The following is a 20,861-nucleotide window of genomic DNA, read 5'->3' as shown; positions in this document are numbered from 1 at the left end:
GGGGGCTGCAAGTGCCAAGTAGAGAAACGGCTGCTTAAGCCTCCCACTTTTCCCACTCCTTCCTACATTATACCATAAGAGAAGGCAGCCCTGAGTGGAAAAGGACCAGGTCATCACAAAATGGAGGGACCATGAGATTGAGTGGGTATCTTGCCTACCAGGCCAAAGACAAGATGGTTCGGACATTTATATTGGCTTGCTTGTAAGAGGCTAAATATTTTGAGATGTGGAGGAAGGGAGAATAGAAGGGAAAGGAAGCAGCCCTATTTCAACCCATCTGCTAAGCTATTTCAGAGTGAACTTTCAAAACAACAAACCTGATCAGCCCCTCCACTGCTGAAAACTTTCAAGGCTCCTCTTGACTTCTGAATAATCATAATGTGGCCACAGTCAACATCTCTTGTGGGGCCATTCTTGCAGTCCTGCATACCCCAGTTATGCCAGAACTCATTGTGCTCTCTTATCTCCCTGTCTTGGCACAAGGAGTCCTCCTGCCTTGGCCTCCCTTGACTTCTCAGCCTTGTTTGGTTAACTCCTCCCCATCCCTCATGTCTCAGCTCTGGTATTGCCTCCCCTGGGCTGCCTCCCCAGATCCCACCACCACCTTCATATCTGGAAAGGTACTACAGTCTGTATCAGGGATTAGAAAGCTTTCTCTAAAGATCAAGACAGTAAAAATTGTTGGCTACTAAATTCTGCCATTGAAGCATGAAAGCCTGTACAAATGAGTAAGCTGTGTTCCAGTAAAATTTCAGTGACCAAAACAGATGGTGGGCTAGATTTGGCCCCTAAGCTGTAGTTTACCAACCCCTATACTACATTCCCATAGTTTTGTAAGATTTAGTCTGTCAAGACCATAATCAGAGACCATGAGCACCTTAGGACAAGGACTAAATCTTTCATCTCTGCATTGCCAGTACCTGACACAGGGCCTAAGTTATACATGATGTACAATGGCAGTTGAGCACACAAATGACTGGATCGAGGAATGGGGAAGTTTCAATCAATCAGTCAACCTTCTCTGAACACTTCACTCTTCCACAATCAGACTTTTCTCTGTAAGACATGACATAAAATGTTTTCTAAAACACTAAAGTATTTGGTGACGCAAAGAAATTTAACTTTGGGTTGTGAACACACAGTACAATCTACGTATGACGTGTTATTAAATTGTACACTTCAAACGTATTTGATTTTGTTAACTAATGTCATCCCAATAATTTTAATTTAAAAAAGGAAAGTAAAACATTAGAGTTGTTTTTAAATTATGTTGGCAGAGGGTAGATTAGTTAATAAGAAGCTTGTCTTTTTGTGTCCTTTGAAGGGGAAACAAGGACACAGGAAATTTCTTCCCTTCAAATCTTTAGGCCCTGAATAACTGGCTCTTCTAAAGATTCCAGATTATAATTGGTAAGCCTTCCAGCTCCCAGAACGTTGGCAGGATCTGTTGAGTATCATGCCTTGGGCCTGCATACTAGGGCCGTCAGCAGTCTGACCTCTCCAGTATCTTGCTGAGACACATTTCTGTCCATTGCATCCTGCTACACTTCCAGCAAGCCTGGGCAGCTCCTAGGCAAACATTTCTGGCTGTTTCTCTAAAGTAGTGACAACTAGCTGTGGTGTTTAGACAACCCTGGGTATCTCCAGGGACGTTTGGGGAGCAAGGGAATTCCCTTCCCTCCCCCAATAGCTCACAACCAAATGAATTTTTAAATGATCCAATTCTGCAACAACCTCAACCGCTGTAAGAACAAAAGCCATATCCTGAAGCTGTTTGGAGAGGTAGAGGGAAAGAGAAAGAGGCTGGCAAAAAGACAGTGAACTTTTGTTCTTTTCTTCCCAGTCCATACTCTCTTTCCTCTGATGTTAAGTCCTTTGTTTTCAGGCAGAGAATCTACCCTTTCTCTTTCTCAATTCACATGATCTGAATGAGATAAGATCAAAAACTATGGTCCAGGGATGGGTGCATGATTCAGGCCTTGCCAGTCTGTGTATTTCATCTCCTTGGCCATAGGGATTATCTTAGAAAGATGTGCCTCTGACTAAGGTCAAATGCCAATCAAAACCATTCCTGGTACTTTTGATAGAAATTCTGGGAAGACTTAGGTGAGCTAACAGAATAATATATAAGTCAGGAACAACTGGCATCCACTTTGTCAACAGAGAGGGATGCAGAGCTGACTAAATGAGTACTAATGACTTTGCTTGAGTCCTTGATTCAGCCTTAGTTGGAGCTTGACTTCTCCCTAAAATTTTCGGGATTATGAGCCAATAAACTTCCATTTTTACCTAACTCAGTTAAAGTCAGATTTACAACTCTTGTAACTAAAAGAATCCTGACAAATAGAAGAAATGTTTATACACTTGGACAAAGTACCTAGGACAGAATGTAATAACTCAGGAAAGCTTGGGATTCCCCATTCCAGGAGTGGGATTTTCTGCCATGAGTTTAGCTAGCACTTCATCCTGACACCTTCTCTTGAGAGCAGACATGTAGGTGATGATCCACTTTCTTGCACTGGTGACTTTTTAGAGCCAAAGATGCACTAGAGATAATTTGGGTTCTTGAAATTTAGCAGCAGGGTCGGCCTCTACTGAGGGACGGCATCTGTTTATCGACGGTGGATATTTCTCTTTTGGGTCATTGAATAGTAAAGCTGGGAGAGACCTCAGACCATCTGGTCTGGCCTCCTCATTTGATGAAAGAGGAGAATGAGGCCCATAGAGAGAATGTTTACTGAAGCTGCAGACATGACTTAGTGGCTGATTCAACATTAGAATTCAGGTCTCCTGACCCTCATTCCTTTACTCTACTGAGTCCCTTGCCCAGCTGTTGTAACCTGTACTATTTCTCCACTGATAAGGAAATATGATAATTTCTTTGACAAAAGAGAGAACCTGTAATTATGTGCTTACAGAGGTGCTGAGTGAGATGCAAAGGAAGCTGGACCTGGAGCTCGAAAAGGTATGCATGACCTTGGGCAAGTCACTTGGTCCTTTGAAGTCTCAGATTCCTTATTTGGAAGATGAAAGACAGATCTAACCCTTTTCATCTCACAGGGATGTTGTAATAATCAAGTGTGTTAAAGTGCTTTATATACTGTAAAGTATAATTCATTCATTCAACAAATTACTGGAAGCCTACACATATAATAATGAACAAAACATTAACCCATGCTCATATGAAGCTTATATTTTAGCATGGGGAGATAGAATAAACAAAACAAAAAATATTTGGTAAGTCAGAGGGGATAAGTGCTATGATGAAAAACAAAGCAAGGAATTGGTGCAAGGGATACATACGTTACTTGGCTGGGCAAGGAACCCTCACTGAGGAGGTGACAGCTGAGCAACAACCACCTCAGGGAGGAGAAAGGCCCAATCATGCAAATGGAGGAAGCAAACTCCAAACAGAGCAAATAACAATTGTTTGAACCCAGAAGTAGAAACCATAGAGCCATGCTTTGTAAGACAAATCTTCCTTCTGGGAAATTACAGTTTCTTCAAATGCATTCCAACCTCCTATATCTACTTAGTCAACTAGTAAGCTGTGCTCAAACATGTGTCTGATTGTATTTACCAAGGTGGCGGAAAATAATAGGTAGAGATAAACAGAAAAGAAAGAGTTGGTGGGTGTGGGGGGCAATATAAATTGGCATACTCTTAGAGAAATTTAGCAATATATCATTTTACATCCTTCCTCCCAGAATTTCTACTTCTAGGTACTTATACTAATAAAATGCTGGCATTCTCTTTCTTTAATATGCCTTTCCGGCCATATATGTAAATATTTTTTCCATCATCAATGCCTGAAAATGGAGTTACTAGGTCATAGGATATATACATTATTATCTTCACTGCACATTCCTATATTTAATATTTTCTAAAATTACATGTTCGGTGAGTATTTTTTAAAAGTAAATCACTTTAAATGGCATTGGAGAGCCACAGTTCTCCAAAAATCCTCATTAAACACAACTATTGTTCATCTGACCCTGAGAGGGAAGGAGATGTGTGCTGGACTTACTGTGGTGCCATGCCCAAAGGACACATTCTTATTAGATTGCTGAATTTAAGAGGATGATGGCTGGAATCTGAAACAACAGCCTCAATATATAGTCCATCTCATCGTGCCAGCAAATCTCAGGGCTCCTTCCCAACAATGTACACGCATTTAATAAAGCAACTGGCAAAGACAAGCTGTTGGCTGAAGGAAATGCAATTGTATCTCTGATATCTTTGGCATCAAAATGCCCTAAGAGAGGCAAAATGGTCAAGAACCCATAAAAGTTTAATAGCCTATTAAGAGTGTCATGGTAGTCTTGGAGGAAGCTAATAACAGAAGAGGTAAATATGCCCAAAAAAGAAAAAAAAAATGGTTGGACTGAAATTCCATAGATTTTTATTGTTTGGACAGAACAGCTTAAAGTCATTATAGAATCTTATTGCCAAGCAGTGTAAGTGAGCCAGGATTGAAGCAACATACAAATGACAGACAGACAATTCTCATTGCAACTGGCATTTTAGTAGAAATCTGTTAATTGTGTGTTCAGGGATGACATGGGTAAAGGGCATTAAAACAACTGTCTAAACAAGATGAAATGAAAGCATATTTGTTTGGCCCATTTCCTCAATGGACAAGAAGGCAAATGTTGGCAACTTTCTTCAAATGGCAGGAGATGAGTGTGCTTAGAACACCCAGTCACAGGATAAAAATAACGTGATCCAACTAATTATTTTCCATTCGTTAGTATGCTTTCGAACCTTTTTCAGCTTGTTTAAAAATATATTCTTTTGCTTTGTGATTCCACCTCTAAAAATTGTTTGGTTTGCTGTATGTTTACGTTAATACCAGAAACTAATCTCAGAGAGTGAATTTACAGAGGAAATAACTCAGATACTGGATAAAATACCTTTGGAAGTCAAGAAGGAAGAGAGTAGTAAAGGTTTCAAAACAACTGATAGAATGAACTTCAGATATGTGTACATATTCTGTACTTTCCAATGCAAGAACCACTGGCTCCATACAACTATCTAGACTTAAAGTAATTAAAATTAAATAAAGTTTTAAATTAAGTTCCTCAGTCACACTAGTTACATTTTAATTGTTCAATAACCACATGTGGCAACTGACTATCATATTGGACCATGAAGATCTAGAACATTTCTTTCATCACAGAAAGTTCTAATGGGCAGCACTGGATTAGACACTTGAAATAATCCTCAAAGACCATTCTTTGGCCTGCTCAATTTTTACTGGTCCCACCTATATTTCTGAATGTTACCACTGGTCAATTCCATCTTATTTTCTTGCTTTGCATGTCACCTGGTAAAAGAATAAAATAATATGAAATAATTTGCCTAGATGGAAGCTCTTGGCAGAGATGATGTCCAGTCTGCAATGCCTAATAAATGCCTGGAACATAGTCAGCATTCACTCAATGTTTATCGACTGGCTGCCTGATTTAATAAAGAAAAGGTGAAAAAAGGAAGAAAGCATCTTTTACCAGATTACGTTTAATTTTCTAGACAAAATATCTTATTGAATTGGGGAATTGGACATTAAATACAGTGTTGCTGTCAAGTCTTAATGTAGCTTCTTTAGTTACACTTTTGTTTTCCAAAGCATTTTCTATCTAAAAACTGGATCATTCTTTCTCCCAGGAAAATGAAGAAATATCAGCCCAGAAAGCCATTCTGAATCTCCTTTTTTTTTTTTAACCATAATCTTATTTTACTTTGCCCTTACCATCAGCCTTCTTCACCTCACAGCATACTTTAATAAGAAAGTATAATCTCCCACAAGTTCCAGATTCTAAGATGCCTGCTTCATGCTGCCATGTATGGAATTGCCCTCATTTTAACAGAAAATACTTTTTTGAGTCATTTTATTAGTTAGTTGCATTTACAATGCTGTCCTATGTACATAATCCTATGCATGTTCTATGGGCTTTCCTGGCAAGGAGGAAGCAGGCGGTTCTGGAAGAACATAGGCCTTATACTGTCCTGACGCAGGCTAGATTTTGTCTCCATCACTAACACGTGTGCAAGTTATTAAACTTCTCAGTATCTCAGTTTACTCTTTGATGCAACTCATTTTTGCGAATCATTGTTAAAACTCAGAATGATGCCAGCAATGCACTGCCATTTTCAAAAGTGGCTGACTCATAATAGGCCCTTAAGAAGAGCTACTCTCAACAGTCATGATTGATAAGTAACATAGATCAAAGAACATGTCCTTCCTCACATGAACATTTTATTTCTATCCTTGTCCTTAGATTTCAAATGCCCACTTACGTTTGAATGCCCCCGTTGCCGACAAATGAATGAAATTGCTGCCTTTTCTTGTCTCTTATCCACTGTTTCTCCTTAGATTGAGTAGCAGGGTGTGACAGGAAAATTCCAAGGAGGCCCCCAATATATTCACTCCCTAGTGTTACTCCTATGATTACATAGTAAAGGGATTTTGTTGATGTGATTAGGGTTAATAATCAGTTGAGCTTGAAATAGGGAGAGTATCTGGATGGCCCTACCCTAATCACATGAGTTCATTAAAAACAGAGTTTTCTCCAGCTGCTGGAAGAAGGAGAAGTCAGAGAGATTAAAAGTGTGAAAAGGATATGATACAAGAGAGATGTTCTATTGCTGGTTTTAAAGTTGGATGGAGCCAAGTGGAAAGAACTGGAGAGAAGCTTCAGGAGCTGACAGCAAATCACCAGATGACAGAAGAAAAAGGTGACCTTGGTATCACAGATGCAAGAAACTGGATTCTACCAACTGGAATGACCTCGGAACTAGATTCTTCCCAGAGTCTTTAGATCAGACCCCAGTCTGGCTGACACATTGATTTCAACCTTGTGACACCCTGATTTCACTGTAAGTGAAGGACCTATCTGAGACTTCTGATCTATAGAACGGTGAGTTAGCAAATGAATGTTAAGACACTAAATTCCTGGTGTTTTGTTATAGAGCAATAGAAAACCAATACATTGGAGGTAGAGGTGGGACTTGGGGAGAAGCAATAGAATAAAAGAGTCCTGGAACCAGTTCAGAAGTAAGAAGAGAAGGGAAAATATTGGGACAGCACAAGAGAGAATAAATATGGTATTGTAAACTTTACATAATAAATGAAATATTGTGAAAGTACAGAGAGGTAAACTTGAGAAGGCCTAACATTGCCTTGGATTTGCCTAAGGAGAGAAACGAAATTAAGTAGTTTTCCTTATTTTATAACATAGAAAGAGAAAAGACATTAAGACACAGGAGGATACCATCTGAACGTGAGTTCAGCTATCTACAAGCCAAGGAGAGAAACCTGGAATAGAGCTTTCCTTCTAAGCACCCAGAAGGAACCAACCCTGCTGACACCTTGATTTTGGACCTCTAATCTCCAGAACTGTGTGACAGTACATTTCTGTTGTTTAAGCCACCCAGTCTGTCACATTTTTTTTTTTTTTACAGCAGCCCTAGAAATCTAATATGAAAATTTGTTTTAGTTTGATAAGGCTGCCATAACAAAGTACCATGGGCTGCATGGCTTAAATAAAAGAAACGGACTGTTTCAAGGTTCTGGAGACTAGAAGTCCAAAATCAAGGTGTTGGCAGTGTCGATTTCTTCTGAGGGCTATGAGGAGAGGGTCTGTTCCAGGCCTCTCTTCTTGGCTTGTAAACAGCCATCTTCTTCTTATGTCTGTTCACATCATCTTCTTTCTATGAGCGCCTCTGTGTTCAAATTTCCCCCTGTTATAGGGACACCAGTCATAATAAATTAGAGCCCACCCAATGACTTCATTTTAACTTGAGTACCTCTATCAAGACCCTATCTCCAACTAAGGTCATATGCTGAGGGACCAGTATTAGAATTTCATCATGTAAATTTTGGGTAACATATGACTCTTAAGGATAATATGTTACCCTTAAAAATATTTGTGGCTATAAATGAAGGTTGTGGCGGGCAAAGCCTCATATTGGAATGTCGTAACCTGAACCCAGTCCCCATAGTTCTGATTCTGTGATCTCAGACATGCCACATCATCTCCCCATACCTGTTTCTCATCTTTAAAACAATAAACTTTATAACATTTAGTTATTTTACTGGATTTTATCTTATTCTATCCTGCATTTACTAAGGTACTTAGAGCTACACATAAATAAGACAATTTAATTCAAAGATTATTTAATGCACACCTTCTGTGAGCCAAGCACCCTACTAAGTGACAAAGACACAGAAATGAGCTTGGAAAGCACTGACCTCAAGAAGCTCCCAGTCTAGTGGACTCTAGGTTTCAGATTTTTAAATTGACAAATAAAAGAAAGTCAACCCATTAACTCTATGAACTAGATGTATATTAACTCACCTTCTTGCTCTAAACTCGGCGCATTAATTTGGAAGGATTCTAAGCCTCTGAGATCAGAAGAATGAAAACAGCTGAACTATAAAAATGAGACAGGAACTAAAATATATTGATCACTGATTATACATCAGATACTTTACTTCCTTCCAACGGAAGTAAAGTATCTGATGTATAATGCTCAAAATTATTCCAGGCAAAATTTGTCTAAGAAAAACCAAGTCTAAAAGTCAAAGGCAAGGGAGAAAAATCCAACACCTTTAGCAGTGATAGTATGAGTAATTTCTGTTAGGTATTTATAAGTTATATCTCAGCATAGTAGAACCATCTGTATCAAAATGAGACCGAAAAACATGTTTTTTAAACTTCTATCCATGAACATAAAAGCTATAAACAACCCCAATACATAAATACATAACACCAATTGTAACTTTACACTCTATGAGTGAAAGTTTAAAGGTAAATCCTAAGTAGACACATAAAATAAAGCAGAACAACCACTGGATGAGATCAAGGTTGGATTTAGAGTTGGAAGAGATGAAATCTGCCTCGGACATTTCTAATGACTACTGAATAGAAGAGAGGTGATCTATGCCTTAGTTACAGACTTGAAGGTACATTGGACCCATTAAAGGATAACTTAGGAGATAATAATGATGATGATAATGCTAATGAAATAATAATAGCACTCCACTCTGACCTTGGTTGGGTTATAGTTCCAGCCAGCTTTCTCCAAGCCCAATCATTTAACTTGCACTAGCTTTCAACTGCTGATCACTATAGCATCTATATTCATTCCTGGAGCTGACAAGCAACCGCCTACCTTTGAACTGAATAAATAAACATGACAGTGAACCCTTTAACGAATGCCCACCCATGGTTATTATGAAGGCTTTGGGCCAGTCTGTTCTAAAACTGTAGACAGATTTAAGAGGCCTTTGCCATTTACTGAAAATTCATGTTGAACGAGAAGACTTATTGTGGCTAGTGATAATAAATACAAAAGACATTGGAGTCAGGTCTAAACCTACACAAAATCTCCTGGCAGGTTACAGAGCAAATCTAAACACACAGACTTCTACAGGAGCAAATGTAGAGAAAAACCACCAAGCTCTTATCACCCTAGCCCAACTATTTATAAACACTTTTCTCGCCAAGATTCAGTTTTAGCTCATTCTCATGCTGATGTCTATAGTTATCTGGAAATTAAAAAAAAAAAAAAATACCTTTTATCAATGCTTACAGACAAAACTAGGGTTGCTTTTTCACTGCCTAGGAAAAACCTGGGGTCAGAAGTTTAGAAATCATTTGAATGGCAGTTATTTCATGGGCTAGAAATATGACACAATATCAGCTATGTCTGAGTAGGAAAGAAATACAGCACTCACCCTGTCTTATCTTCTTTTTCTATTCCTGATTGTCTTCATTTTTTCTCTTTGTAAGACTTTACTCTGGGTTGCATATTCAAACAGATAACTGCTTACTGTCATGTGCTATTTATCCTCAGTGAAAGGTTGAAGAAAGTACAAAACACACCCTCCACAGTTGTATTTGCCAATAATTTCTGGATCCGTTTGGGGCTGATCTCATCCTTATCCTCCCTCCAGCACCCATCAAAATAATGGATGGTGTAACTTCTCTCTAGCGACACCGGCATGAATAGTAACATGCTGTGGTAGAGATTTTTTGTTTCTCTCTGATTAATAGGTATTCAGGAACCACAGTCCTTTCACTATTTTCTTTAGATTAGGGAGGATCTTGGTATAGAAGGTTACAGTCTTGAAAGTGAAAGATTGTGTTTTTCAGATCATGGTGGAAAGAGTCACCATAGTTTACTTTCCTCTTAGGGCTTTCACCTAATAGACAGTACAACTAGGCTACTGAGAGCTGGGGCTTGGGATCAGCTTGGCCTGGACTGAATTCTCGCTCAGTGAAGAGAGAAAGTCACTTAACCTCTTTCTAGGCTCCATTCCTTCACTAGAGGATAGGCGTAATATTAATACCTACCCGCAGGGGTGGTGTGAGGATTAAATGTCATAATGCTGGAAGAGCCATGAGCAAAGTGCCAGCCACCTGTGAACCACTCTGCTCATCAGATGCTGCCAGGATGATTATTAGGATCCCTGGGGAGCTTGGTCAGTGCCCAAAGTGAGCTCTACAATCCGTGATTAACTGGACACTAAGAGAAGAGCAGAAAATAGTTTCCAATTGCTTAAGGAAGGAGAAGGCATTTTTAAGTTTTAATACAGGCATGATTAAGAAAATGCTTGGGTATATAGATATAAAAATAACCATGGGCTTGCTCTCCCGGATTGAACTGGTAATGGTGTTTACACAGGGTCAGATTGTCAAAAGGGAACATAAGTTTTGGACAAATCCTTTCCCCACCCCAAACATCAGGATTGTTATAGATCAGTGGTTCCTAAAGCCCAGTCAGTCTCTCAGCAGCAGCACCTAGGAGCTCATTAGACATGGAAATTCCTAGGCCCCACCCCTGACCTAAAAATCAGAAATTAGAGAGATGGAACCCAGGAACTTGTGCTTTAACAGGTCCTCCCAGTGAAGGTGATGTATGTTAGGGAACACTTACCTTCTCCTCTCCATAGGTGGATCCCCTTTCACTGATATCCCTAACTTAAAAACAAAAGTAAAATAAAAATAAACTTCACTTTTATAATCCTACAATTGGTGGGAAGAGATGGAGCGTCCTTGGAAGGAAATTTTTAGAGCAGGTGTAAGTAAGCAGAGCTTCATGTGTCTGCATGCTAGGAGTGATTAGTTCTTAAAGGAGCAGATAAATATGAATGATCAGACATCTTATTGTGAAAGGCTTTCTAATGTGGGTGCTAAATGCAGTTCAACAAACTTTAGAGTATGTTTACTTACTCTGTGGTATCCTTACTTTATTCAAGATTTGCACTTAGAGTTAGCAGAGCGCAGGCTTTTAGTCCCTGCAAACACCATAGCCAAGAATTAAAAATCCTTAAGTGAAAGGTACAAACCTGCTTGCTCTAAAAGTCTGAGCTAAGGACTGATGTCAAAGCTGTTCAGTGTCATGAGCAAACTTGCCCACTAGATTTGAGTAAAGGGACACCTGAGGGCTACAATGAACATGGCTTTTATCCTTCATATCAATCCCACCCATTTCTTATTGGATAGCAGCCATAGAATTGGGTTTGTTCCACTCCTAGCTCCAGGGATGGGCCCTAACTAAATAAAATGCAGGGTTATCCTCTTTTCCTTACTATAGTGATTATCTAGAAATCCCAGCCCGGCCAATTAGAACACGCATTTCTCTGGCCACAAGGATCAGGGTGGTCCATGCATGTGGATTTTTGTTAGGCTATAGGAGCTCTGGTGTGCGGAGTGGGGAGCCACTTACCCCCATGCAGAACAGGCACCTGCAGACAAAGCTGACACGTAAGGCCATAAATGTCAGTTGCTATTATTATCATTATTAACTTTCTGTTCCTCACCTACCCAGTTCTTAAAAAGAATAAGATGTCTACAAGAGCTTCTAAACAGAGCCTCCTAGAAGGAAGAAATAACTAACAGCAGATACCAGAGATAGAGAAATACTCAAGAATTTTCAAAAACAAGAATCAAAAAGGAAAACAAGTAGGAAGAGACTATTTAAAGGCTTCATAGTGAAAAACATAAAAAACCTTGACGTGTTAACTTGAAAGTAAATTCTTCAGTTCCCTAGAGGGAAAGGATTAGGTAAGGCTTCAGGAGACTACGAAGGTCCTGAAGTGAGATCCAAATAATCTAGACAAAGAGTGGAAGAAAAGAACCTCCTAGACATGTAGGAGATCCAGTAGCAAGTGGAAACATGTTGGGTATAAGGACTTGGGTAAAAAAAGCTAGAATGACTGCAACAGAGAAAACAAAGAGAAACATGTTAGAAGATATTTGGAAGCATAGATACTAAACATAATCATGGAATTACTCTCCTGGATTGAAATGATAATAGCTCAAGAGGTAGGTGAGGACTAGATCACACAGAACTTTTAGGCAATGTTAAAAGTCTTCTTCCTTATCCTAAGCACAATGGGAAGCCAAAAGTTGAAGGCTACATGTATGTCATAAGTCTTGCAGAGAAAGAAGTCAAATGCCTGGTTCTCAGACTATTAGAAAAGATTTTGCAATATCTCATCCTCTTAGCAGACTACAAGGGTTCCCTGCCATGGCTATGATGATTCTGCAGGCCAATTGAGGAAGATAAGAGACAAGTTAGCATTTCGGCATGGGAAGCCCAGAAAGAAGCCTCGTACACCAAAGTGTGATGCTAGTCCTCCTTGGCACCAGACCCTGTCATGGGAATGAGTTGCTCCCAATAAGATAGAAAAAACTTTCCTAATGACAATTTCATCTCTGGGGCTCTAGACCTCAGGCCTGTAGCTAGTTCACCAACCCGATGTTATGTCATCTATCAACACCAAAGTAATTTATTACCTCCATTGACTATTTTCCTCAATTGTTAGACAAGTTTTCATTTGTCGTGACACATTTAGTTTCTGACACTAAAATAGAATTGTTATACAGCAGGTACTCGAATAGCGTGGTTATAATGTTGATAAGAAAAAGAAAAATCAGTTCCCAGCCAGGTCCACAGTCTGTGTAGACTTTGCACATTCTCTCCATGTCTACGTGGGTTTTCTCCAGGGACTCGTTTTCTCCCACATCCCAAAGATGTGCACATGAGGTGAACCGGCTTGTCTGAATTGTCCCAGTGTGACTGAGTGTGGGTGTGTGGGTGAGTCCATTCTGTGATGGAAGGGTGTCTTGTCTGAGGTGAGTCCTACCTTGCTCCCCAGTTGGCAGGATAGGCTCTGGCCACCAGAGACCCCAAACTGGAATCAGCATGTTGAAAAATAATTCTCTTATTTGTTTTATTAATCTTTCTTAAATGTATGTATAGCCCACATTTACTTCAATGTTTAATATGAGAAGTGTTCTATGTCTTCATATAGAAGTTTAGGGACATTTTCGCAAACTTGTCTCTTATCTTCCTCAGTTGGCCTGCAGAATCATCATAGCCACGGCAGGAACCCTTGGACTCTGCAAAGAGGATGGGATATTGTAAAGTCTTTACATCTTTTCTACTAATCTGAGAACTAGGCATTTGACTTGTCTCCCTGCAAAATTATCATGATTGTAACTCTCCTCATTTTAATAACAGTTTGTACTTTCCTTTTTTCTCACTGGAACATAATTACTCATTTAGTCCTTTTCTCTTTCACTAAACAGTGAGTTCCATTAAGCACAGGGGCAGTTTTATTCTTCTTGGTATATTTCCCGCCCCCTTCATCAAATAGTTCCTACTGGCACAAAGTAGGAGTCAAATAATTGTTGAATTAATGGGTGGGCAAATAAGTGAATAAATAAATATCATAAATATGATGCAAAGTCTTTTGAAAAATATATAAATTTCTTTTTCACTTGTAATCTGGGCTGGAGGTATAATACCCAGTGTTTTTTTGAGTATTTACAATGGAACAAGCTCTGTGCTAAGAGCTTTATGTGCAATGTCTCATTTAATTTTCAATCCTCAATTGATGGTGTGTTCTCTCCAGTTAACTAGCATATATACTGAGATCAGCAATTATTTGCCCAAAAGTAGCCAGCTCACCATTTCTCAGTTCCGGCCTAGTTCGTTCCACAGCCTGTCCTGCCAGCTAGCACATTGAAACATTTTAAACATACCCTTCCCAGAACTAAATTTTGACATTAATGAATAGAGTCCTCTGAAAGTCCTGTGTTTGCACCCTTTCCATCCCTTTGGTAGTAACAATGGCACCTGGAGTTGCTGAGTCAGGGATACTCTAGGGTGAGGAGTGAATTATCTCCAATTCCTTTGTTGCATAAAGACCAAGCTCGGGAAAAGACACATATGTTAATAGAACTTTGTCTATTTTCTTCTATCCAGGGGATTTTCTTTTATCCCATTTCAAGTAGGTGGGGTTTATCTTCACATTTCAACTTTGAAGCAGAAATGCATTCTTGCTAAATCGACAACTCTTTTTCTTTGGAAAGAAAAGTGGAAAGAATTACAAAACACTATAATGAGATGATGGTGCAAAATAATCAGTCTAGATTAAACTTAGTGGGGAGGTACCATTATATATTTAGATATGTCAAATCACATTCCTGAAACATGCTGTGTTAGGAACTGCTAGTTGCTCCCTAATACTTATTTTCCTCTTTCTCTGTAATAAGAGACTGCTGAGTTTTAGCTGGGTATCTGGCCACCCAAAATAAACACTATACTTATCAGAGTTGGGGCCATGTTTCTAAATTCTGGCCAATACTCCATAAGTGGAATCTTCCTGAAAAGTCTGCTGCTGTGCTTCTTTTGCACCATCTTTTCCATTCCTTCCATCCTGACAGCTGGAATTTTAATGTATGAGCTGGAGGTAAAGCAGCCATCTTGGACCATGAAGTGACCTGGAGAATAGAGGCCATACACAGCGGGACAATAAGATAACACAAGCCTAGGTCCCTGACTTCTTCATGGAATAGAAACTTCATAATAACCCCATACTCCCTACCTCCAGATTTTGACGTGAAAGAGAATAAACTTCTATAGGCCATTGTTATGTTATTCATTTAAGGCAAAACTAATCCTAACTTACACGCAAGCCAACAGCTTTTAGTAAGACCTCAATAGTAATAATGGCTAGACTACAAATACGAATATCAACCTTATACCAACCTAATAACAGGATCTAGTTATCTTTCTATTAAGAAATAGATATTTTATACAACTGCCACTTGATTTGTGATAAAAGTGGTGGTCACTTCTTGGAGGCTGAGGAATTATGAACTCAATTTGGTGAAACACCAAAAAAAAACCAAACAAAAAAACCAATTCAACTGCTGGATAAAAGGCAAGAAGGAAGTGACCTAAGAACTAGAGAAATAAGTGAATAAATAAAAAGTTACGTTAAATCATTCTATCAGAAATAGAATTTGGAAGCAAGTTTTGGTTTTGACCCTTCAAGATCTGTCTAGGACTCACCTCCTGTACCTGAGAAGACAGCGAGGTTGGGGAGCTCGTGAAATGATTCTTCCTTTTGCCCTACTCCATCCGTTCTCTGCAAAAGCACTTCTCAAATGAGAGATCTTGTTAAAAGTGCAGGTGCTGCTTCAGAAGACTTGAATGGTGCTCAAAGACGTTTCTAATAAGCTCCAACATGATGCTCATGCTGCCGGTCCACCAAAGGACCATGCTTTAAATAGAAAGTCTCTACACAACTTCCAAAGAGATCTTTTTAAAACCTAAATCAGATCATGCCAGTCCTCTGTTTAAAGCCTTCCAATAACTTCCCACTGCAGTCAGAGTAAAATCCAGCTCCTTATTGTGCCCCTTGACACTCACCGTGAACTGGTCCCTACTCATTACTCTGGCCGCATTTCAACCACTCTCTGCCTGGTCTACTCTCCTCTAGCCACAGCTGGACTTATTGTTGCCTCTCAAATATGCCATCTTATCTCAGCCCCTTATTTCATTTTTTTAATGGCACTTATCCATATCTAGAATTCCAATTATTCTAAACCTATAGACTATAAGCTGCTAGAACTTAGTCTATAGTGTAAACCACTGTATTCTTAACACCTAGCACAGTGCCTATTACAACATATTAATGCAAATGAATGCCAAAAGCCAAAGGCTAGACCACAAAAGATCCTGGGGCACGAAAATCTGGTGAACAAAAGAGCTGGAAGACTGAGTGCTAGCGCCATTCTCGGCAACACACACATGGCCTAGTGCCCTAGAGGAATTGACTTCAATTCAAGTCAAATCCCTATAGCAAATAGCACCAGAACTGAACTCCCAGAGTCCCAGCAGATGGTTGATCCCCAGCAATGTGTGACACAACAAAAGCTAATGACAATAAGTGTAGTTGGGCACTGCCTTGGTGTTCGTTGTAAGAGCCAGAACCTTTAGGAGTCAGGGAAATGCTTTTGTAATTGTAATAATTTCTGTGGCAAAGGAGATGGAGCCCAGGGTCACCCAAACTGAGACAAATCTCAATGTGACACCATTTCCCGGCAAAGGCCTCCGGAAGAGTGAAGGCACCCATCTCTTTCTTCCAGTCTCCGCTTGTAGTGCTATAAAACCCAAACAAACACATTCGCTCCAGAAAGTTTAGCCAGCTTGTGCCATGGAAAATGGCCATCATGTGTTTCCTTTCAACTCACCCCTAATTCCCTCCCAAGGGTTGAAATAAAACATTTTGAAGGTCTGAGAACATTCAAAGTAAGCCATCATTTAGAAGTAATGACTGCTCGTGCTATACGCATAGATAAAAATCCATACTAAACTTAAACACATCTATGAGGTCTTTGTAAAGACTTTGCCTTTTCTCTATAAATGTCCAAAATGATTAATTAAGAACAGGATGACTTATTCATCTAGATTGATTAAGTGTATATTTAAGGGTCAGACTAGAAACAATGCCTAGATACATTAACATACAAATTGCCCACAGTGATCAGTCTATTTATTTTACTTGCTGACAATATTTCTGGAATTAAGTCACTGTTAATCTCCATCTGGAAGGAGAGACAGGACCACCCTATTCCCCACCTAAGAAGCCATCCTCCCTCACCTTCTAGTACTAGCATTCTCCCTTCAAATTCTCAGGCTCTTTTAAAGCTCGAGAAGGGACCAAGGTACCACAGTACACAGGGAGTGCTACTGAAAGCTGCATCCCAAACTCGGTTCGTTATTTCTCCCATTAGCCCTCTAAACAATGTCTCTGCCCTCTTGGAATTTCTTCTCCATTTCTACACCTTCTTTTCTCCAAAAACCTTTTGGGAAATAATGTATTCTTTCCAAAAACAAAGCATTACTTATATGTCGTTATCTAGGCCTGAAGAGTAATAACTAATACTGGGTGCTAACCATGTGCAGTAGACTGTATTACTTGTGTTGTGCTCTTTATTTTAAACTAATATTCAGAACATGTCCGTAAAAAGTTGGGGATGTAAGTAATTCATATCCCCATCTCACAGGTAGGTGAAACCAGGATTCAGAGAAACTGAAATTGTTGAACGTGTCCACCTAGCTAGAAGTGATGAAAGCAGGCCTCACAGCCTGGCAAGCTGGAGTGGCAAGCCTGTGCATTTCGCTCTTGGGCCATGTTGTCTCACAGATGCCATGTTGGAGTTGTCGGTACTGCTTTTCTGAAGTAGGACTCCTGGGCCCCTGTGTGAGTAATTGAAGATTGAGAATAAAATTTCTCTCTTAGCTCCATCACCATCCATGTCCCTGGTAGCAAGTCAAGCTTATCGTGTGTCCCAGACACATTTGTTCATAGTTAAAACACAAAATTATTTCGGTAATTTTCCTTTGGCTGTTTCTGGGTTTTGGTGGCCAATTCTCTGGCACTTGTCTAAGCCATGTTTATTAATATAACTGCTAGGAGGTTTTTAAAGAGCCGATCATACTTTCAGACTGAACACACAGTTCTAAAAAGAGTCTACCAACACAGCTATAAAGAAAACAAGACACTTTAAGCAGAAAGTAAAAAGAACCAAGATCCAATCTTCGTCATCAAAGTGGTGCAAGATTGGGTTTGGTGGAACTGCCAAACCACCGCTGCTTTGAGCAGGTTAGTTACCATCTCTGAGCCTCAGCCCCTTTGTCTGCAAAAGAAGATGATTAACTTATAAAGTGCTTGAGAATATTAAATGAGATAGTAAAGGCAAAGAAAGAAGCACAATGACTGTCAAAGAGTAAATGCTCAGCCAGTGAGAACTATTATTGTCATTTACCCCTGCCTTAGGTTCTATATAACATTAATAATAATAATTATTGCTGGCCATGTTTTTAAGATTACCTGTATACCAGGCACTGTTCTAACAGCGTTTTATACCTTAATGCATTTAATGCTCTCAATAGTTCTATAAGAAAGTGCTGTTCTATTTCCATTTTACAGATGGGTATGCTGAGGTTCGGAGAGGTACATTTATTTGCCTAAGGTCACACTGCCAGTCATTTTCCATTAGAAGCAGGCCCTTTAGCTCCAGAGCACATGTTCTTGACCGTAATGCTATGTGGGAAGTTACACAGCCACAAATCCAGTGAATGCCTGACATGAACTACTGAAACAGAAGAGGCAGGTTAATTTAGCCTCCAGGGCCCTGCTTTTCTCTCCTTTCCACTCTTTCTCCCTTCCCCTACACCACTCTAATTTTTAAGCCAATGTATAACTAAGGAGAAAACAGAAGAGAGTTTGTTCCACCAGAGCTCTTCTCAACCGGACCTTCTCAACAATTTTTAAAATAAAATGATAATATCATGGTTGTTCAGACAACAAGGGAAAATAATAGAGAAGCATGAAAGTGTTATACACAACAAATAGTGGCTCAGGCCCTGCATTTCTCTAAGTCAGCCCATCCCCATGACTCACTTTCTTTGTAAGAGAATCTGCTATCCTCAGTCCCTACCTCTCCACCTCTAATCACCAAACTCCTAAAGCCCTCTAATTTCACCCAACTGATGCCTACTCATCCATCAGATTTCAGCTTTGACTTCACTTCCTTCAGAAGACCTTCCTAGACCCCCATGCCCAGCCTATTCTATCAGGATTAAGTGGCCTTTCCAAGCTCCTGTAGCATACATCATCATTTTGGAAATCCAATGGCCTGTAAGCTCTATGAGGATAGGATCTAGATCGAGCAGGCAGGTATTCTTCTATATCCCCAGAGTCTACCATTGTGCTTGATATATAATTAGACATCTCAGTAAACACACGTTAAATGGTACCTTTCAGAATGACAAAGCATGCCACTTCCTCAAGGTTCAGAATCATGTAATAAGAATGCCAGTCTATTTTCTTAGGTCGGTCAATAATTTGGAAACCTGGAGAAGGTCTAATAGTATGTAGAATGCTCTTTCCTAAAGGGACCTCAAATCCCTCCCTCTGTCATTTAAACTCATGCCACTTCATTTGGTTCCCACTGAAGGTAATGCTCAGGGGCTGAATGATACTTATGACATTTCCCTTTAGATTTCTCTTCTCTGAATTTAATAACTTCAGCTTCTTAAACTTTTCCCTATAAAAATCTACTAATGATTTTCATTTTTCCAATTCTTCGTATTACTCATATCTTAGCACTTTTTGTTAAATATCACAAAGAAAAAATAAGTTTAAGGTTCATATTCTTACCTTTGTTCTATGACAGTATAAAAACAATAAAAGAAAAACTCAATGATTATATCTACAAATTGAGGAGTAAGATATAGGTCTAGTAATGGTCATTTGGTCTCAGTCTACCTAATTTCTTTCTTTCTTTCTTTCTTTCATTTTTTTGCTATTTGAGGCTCATTTTTTGAAACATGCTCTACTTTTTATAAGAGCATGTTCTAGAAGACAGTCCATGGTTTAATATAAGGATATACACACTAAGTCATTGGAAATCATTCCACATTTTTTGGAATGGTCCCATTTTAAATATTCAAACCTCCTTTTCCATGAGTAGGACTCTTGAGTGTCATATCTATTTCCTAATTTGAGGCACAAAAAATATAGTCAACCTACATGTAGTATATAATCTCTAGGTAATGATTTTAATAACAGTAGGAAACATTGATTGCAGCCTCCCTCTGTAGCTGGTGCCATGCTAGTCATTCACAGATATTTTCTCTTCTAAACATTAAAACATCTTTATGAGATAGATGCTACTTTTATCCCCATTTTACAGATGAGGAAATTGGGGCCCAGAAAAACTAATATAGACTCACTTGCCAGTAGGTGGCAGAGCAGGGAATCCAACAGGCCTGGCTGACAGTGTACTCTAAGCTCCAGGAATATTGTTTGAAGCTCTACGAGTATCGATTTTTGGTTTTTGTTTGTCTATCTGTTTTTTCGTAGATGACCTGATTCAACATTGTGCACACAGTAGCTTCATAATGATTCTTTGATTTCTGACATGGGGAAAGCAAGAGCTTTCATACCTTGTTGGCAAGACTGTAAACTGATTCAACCACTTCGGAAACCACTTTGGCAAAATCTACGAGTGTTGACGATATGTATATCCTAGTGATGCAGGACAAGGTGAGTCTCCCTGACTGGGGACTCAAGTCCCACATTGAGAGAGTTTCCTTGACTGCACATGGGAAAGAATTCAAGGGCATACCAGAGTTAGAGACAAAAGGAATGTTTATTAGAGAAGGAATCACACTCCGCAGACAGAGACATGGTCTCCTCTCAAAGACAAAGAATGAGTGAGACTCCGAGTGTTCAAGGAATTCATTCTCAATCTGTTTTCCTTTGCAGGTGTGGGTATGCAGCCTTAAAGGCATGGGGAAGTAGTTGTTTGTAATCTCAGCAGGAATCTTTCTGTAGAGTCCCTGTGATCTAGCAGTCCTATGCTGATCGGTCAGGTTCCCATGTCTAGCAGCACGTAGCAGGCTCTGCGTATAACCTGATTTAATATTTAGTCAATTTGTATAGTTCTCATGCCTCTTTCCTATATTATTAGAGCCCAGTCATGATG

This window comes from Pteropus vampyrus, unplaced genomic scaffold (genome assembly GCF_000151845.1).
Source record: "Pteropus vampyrus isolate Shadow unplaced genomic scaffold, Pvam_2.0 Scaffold41, whole genome shotgun sequence".
NCBI lineage: Eukaryota > Metazoa > Chordata > Mammalia > Chiroptera > Pteropodidae > Pteropus > Pteropus vampyrus.
Note: the sequence above shows the minus strand (reverse complement) of the source record.